We start from the raw sequence: 5,087 nt of genomic DNA on the forward strand, positions 1-5,087 counted from the left end.
AAAATTTGTCTAACATGCCTTGGCTCTCCTAGAACTTTATCTGTAGACCAGGCTAGCCTCAAGTCACAGAGATCTGCTGCCTCTGCCTCACTAGTGCTGGGATCAAAGGTAGTTGCCAGCACTTTTTTAACCACTGAGCAATCACTCGAGCCCCGTTTCCCCATTTTGCAGTGAAAAAAAAAAAAAGACTCTACTAAATGTTTTGGCTTGCCTACCAAATTCTTCTAGTAGTCTGAGAATGTCAAACAAATGGAGGGATGCACTTTAAATCCAGCAAAACTGATTAACTGTACACACATTTAAACATCTTCAGTCCTGTGATTTCTTAGGCTGTAATTGACAAACCTGGGAGAGCTGTAGTCAGCCTCAAAAATAGGGTTGACAGATTTATCAAGTTAAAAAAAAATACATAGAAACCTCTAAAACACCCTTTGATTGATTGATTGATTGATTGATGATTGATTTTGAGTCAGGGTTCCACTTATGGGCATGGCTGGCCTGGAACAATAACTTGTTAGCTTTGGATTTAAACTTGCACTGATTCTCTATCTCCCAAGACAGGGGATGGGGGTGGGGGCTGGTGGGTATCAGTGAACTCAAATTTCTGTTGTTTGGTTGTTTTTGTATTGGGGAACGATTTGGGGCGCGTTATTTGTTTGTTTTTTAGAAGTAGAACTGGAGTTTTGCTTTTGAGTCCAAACTGACATGGAACAGGGAATCTTGACTCAGTCTACTGAGAGCTAGGATTACAGGCCCCTGCAGCCATGCTCTGTTGAAAGTTTTTAAAATGTATGAGCCATGACGAGGTTTTACCTATCCCTTTTTTTTTAAAGATTTATTTATTTATTTATTTATTTATTTATTATATGTAAGTACACTGTAGCTGTCTTCAGACACTCCAGAAGAAGGCATCAGATTTTGTTACGGATGGTTGTGAGCCACCATATAGTTGCTGGGATTTGAACTCAGGACCTTCGGAAGAGCAGTCGGCACTCTTAACCACTGAGCCATCTCACCAGCTCTACCTATCCCTTTAAGATCATAAAGAACATAGTTCCTGCTGGGCTGTGGTGCCACTCACCTTTAATCCCAGCATAGAGAGGCAGAGGCAGGCAGATATCAAGGCCAGCCTGGTCTCCAAAGGGAGTTCCAGCACAGCCAGGGTTACACAGAAAAATTCTGTCCTGAAAAAAACAAAACAAAACAAAACAACAACAAAGGAAAGAAAAAGAAAAAAACATAGTTCCTTTAGCAAGTCCTACATTAGTTTTCGGGCTCAAATATATTTTTGGAGCCCTTTCCAATATATAAAACGATATAGTTATAAAACTATATAACTATTCATTGTGACCTATTAAAACATTATTATCTTTCTCAATTCCAGTTTAAATGAATACCTATATTTTATCCAGCATCTATATTCAAGGGATACATGAAAGAATGCAGATCTCTTAGGATATTTCATCAGAATCAGAACTGGGATGCAGATTCTGTGAGTAGATGAAAGGTGTCAGACAAACATATCCATCGCGGTAAAATCTTAGATGCTGATAGTCAAAGTTAGAGATTTAAAAAGAGGGCTGGGAGCAGCTTGGCAGAGAAGCATGGGCATACAGAAGCCCTGCATTTGAACTCTGTCTTTAATTTGGGAACAGACCTCTTGATTCCTTTATGGCTTTGAAACAGAAGAAGTTATTAAAATATGAAAGATGTCCTTGGGAGCCTTGGTCAAGAGGACACAGCCTGGGTCACAGGCGGGGTGAGTAGTAGGAGCATCAAGTTCCTTGGGACAAGTTTGATCTTTGCCACCAGGATATCTGATTTCTTCTTGTTGTTTCTTCTCTTCCCACAACTACCTAGCAAACAGCAACCCACCACCACCAACTCCACCTCTCCCTCTCGGGGCCATAGCATTTATACACGCTCAGAAAAGTCCCTAGAATTCCAAACAGCACACACTTGCCAAGACTACCTGCAGCTGGCAAAATGGCACCCTGGCTAGAGCATGAGGCAAATCATAGCCAGCTGCGGTGGGCAACCCCACATACCACACTGGGGATTAAAATGAAAACACATTCTTATAATATTTCTATTTTTTTAATATATTTTATTACGTATTTTCCTCAATTACTATTTCTATGTTTATAAAGAAACCAAATTCTCACCACATATTACAATCACTAGGGTCGAAGTGGTTTATTATACACATACCATAGATAACTAGAAAACCCCAGGGGCTGGAGAGGTGGCTCAGAGGTTAAGAGCACTGACTGCTCTTCCAGAGGTCCTGAGTTCGATTCCCAGAAACCACATGGTGGCTCACAACCATCTGTAATGGGATCTGATGCCTTCTTCTAGTGTGTCTGAGGACAGCTACAGTGTACTCACATACATAAAATAAATAAATCTTAAAAAAAAAAAAAAAAGAAAAAGAAAAGGAAAACCCCACTTCAGCCCCCTAGGGTTGCCAGGTACTTATCGCTTTAGACTCCGTAATGACCCTCATGTCTCTCATGGCTACATGTAATAAACGTGTGAATTTCCTCAGGAGAAGGAGACATGCTGGAACGAGCGGCACAGGCCTGTCATCCCAGCTACTGAGGATGAAGCATGAGCATCACAGATTCAGACCTGCCAGAGCCATGCAGTGAGCAACTTAGACTGTCTTAAATTTTAACAAAACAAACCGATAGAAGTAGAGATGGGAATGGGCTCAGTTGCGGAGTTCTAGTGCCTCGCAGCTGAGAGGTCTTGGACTCAATCCCCAATATATCAAAATTAATGAAAATTAAAGTGGTACATACAATATGGTGGCCTGAGCAGGACAATTTTCTGCTATTGACCTTATTCTTTTGTGATAGGGATGTTGCTTTGTAGCATATGCTGGCCTTGAAATCACATCTTCCTGCCCTGGCCTCACAGTTATTGCCACTCCAGCCCTGCACTTCCATCCTTGCCTCTGTTACACGCAGGAATATTGAAATGGTCACAGTGACCGTTTTTGTCTTAAATCTGAAGTATTTTCCTGAAGACCAAGTCTAAATCCACATATTCAAGACTGATCCACCATGGAGAAATGGCTGCATGGATCCGAAAGCTGAGTTTTCAAGACATAGCTAGGGTGCCACATGTCATCACATCATAGAAGCTACACCATAAGTGACCAATGGGGCTCAAGTTCTACCCACTAGGGAAAGCTGCATATAGAAAAGTCTCATTCTTACCTCTCACCTACGTCTACAGAAAATGAAATTTCTGGACATGTTTACAACTACTGTCCCATAGATTTTTTTTTCTTCTTTATATTCTCCCTGATTAATACACATAACATTCTATTAATCAAGACCTATTGGGCTAGCACTCCAGCTCATTTAATAGAGTACTTATTTATGAAGCCTTGGGTTTAATTCCCAGAACCACATAAATATGGTAGGAACCAAATGAATGTAACGTGGTGGCACTGGAGAGGGAGGAAGGTGCTGAGGCTTGGTCTGTTGTTAGGTGTTGTAGTGCTAAACTCTGTACCCAAAGGCCTAGGCCTACAAGCCAATTCTCACATTTACAAGCTTTTGGGAGGTCGAGAAGAGAGAGGAACAGGAAAGAAGGAGGAGAGTGAGAGGAGCAGAGGAAGCCACCATGAGTGGAGTTGGTCCATGAGCATGAGGCCAGGAGAAACAGCAAGTATCTGGGGTATACCATTGGGGAGGTGACCAGGTCCACCGTGAGAAAAGTAAATTAAGCCAGGCCGTGGTGGTGCACGCCTTTGATCTGCACTTGGGAGGCAGAGGCAGGCAGATTTCTGAATTCGAGGCCAGCCTGGTCTATAAAGTGAGTTCCAGGACAGCCAGAATCATACAGAGAAACCCTGTCTTGAAAAAAAAAAGGAGAAGGAGAAAGAGAAGGAAGGAGAAGAGTATATTAGGGGCTAACCCCCTTCCACCAGTAATTTGTCAAAGTCAAATAAAATAACCATAGTCTGAATCTCATTTATTTGTAAGCCAGCAGTCAGGGATAAGCTTAAAATGGTTGTTCTACAGTAGGTCAGAAATTCAAGATCTGGGTATGCCCATGTACCTAAGTGCAGTACCTTTGGTACCTTCGTTGGATCCTCCTGCAGCTAGAGTTACAGGAAGTTGAGAACTGCCTGGTGTGGGGTAGAAACACTGGCCAGTGAGTAACAGTTAACATTAAAGCTAAGGGCACTCAAACCTGGGTCCTCTGAAAAGCAGTCAGTTCTCGTAACCACTGAGGCATCCATCTCTCCAGCCCCGTTTGTTTCTTAACATTGATCCTATGTCATCTGGAGAGAACAAGGAAGGGTGGGCTGAGAAGGTCTGTTGTCTAGAATAAGATTAAATTTCAGTATATGGACCCATATCTCTGTTCCTTGAGTTAATACTTAGAGAAACAAAGCAAGCCAGATGTTTCAAGTCTGTCTGCCGCTGTGTCTGCTCTGTTCTTTCACATCTTTTCCTCCATAAGCATCTTGAGAACCTAACAGCCAGTGTTATCACCTGGGAACCAAGGCTGCTTGGCTGACTTGAGTGTTAGCATCTTTACCTGCTGAGCCATCTTTCACTGTTTTTAAATGGACAGGTTATTGAGGCTTGGTCTGTTGCTGTGTATTGTAATACTGAATTCTGTACCCAAAGGTGAATTCACACATCTACCAGACTCTGTTGGGCAAACCTTGCTCCTTAATTTAAAACTGTTGAGGTATTGTAATGCTAAATACTAGTCCTGGTTGCCTGCCTTTGAGAAGATCCTCAGATACCCTGAGTGATGCTAGGTAACCTTGCCCCCGAAGTTATCCCTGATTGGTCAATAAAGATGCCTGTAGCCTATAGCTGGGCAGAGAGAGATAGATAGGTGGAGTTTTAGTTCCCAGGCTTGGGGTCTGAGGCAGGAGAACCTTCCAAGAAAGAAGGAAGAGAGAGGAACCGACATAATGGGATAGGCGGATCTTGAAAGCTTGGCCTTGAGGACTGGCCAATTAGAGTGAAGAGCGGCCCAGGTGGAATACGACGCGTTATAACTCAGGGTTATTGATAGGGAAGTAGATACTAATAGCTTAGAGGGTTGATATC

General features: G+C 42.5%; 1 long non-coding RNA gene across 1 annotated transcript in view; it reads left to right on the top strand.

Moving 5' to 3' along the window:
- The window catches only part of LOC110306330, a 4,429-nt gene extending 1,624 nt beyond the window's left edge, over positions 1-2,805 (top strand). Inside the window, exons 2-4 of the long non-coding RNA XR_002379253.1 lie at positions 1,385-1,492; positions 1,656-1,759; positions 2,549-2,805. This is a non-coding gene — a long non-coding RNA (uncharacterized LOC110306330). The remainder of the gene's footprint in view (positions 1-1,384; positions 1,493-1,655; positions 1,760-2,548) is intronic.
- The last annotated feature ends 2,282 nt before the right edge of the window (positions 2,806-5,087 follow it).

Source organism: Mus caroli, chromosome 11 (assembly GCF_900094665.2).
Source record: "Mus caroli chromosome 11, CAROLI_EIJ_v1.1, whole genome shotgun sequence".
NCBI lineage: Eukaryota > Metazoa > Chordata > Mammalia > Rodentia > Muridae > Mus > Mus caroli.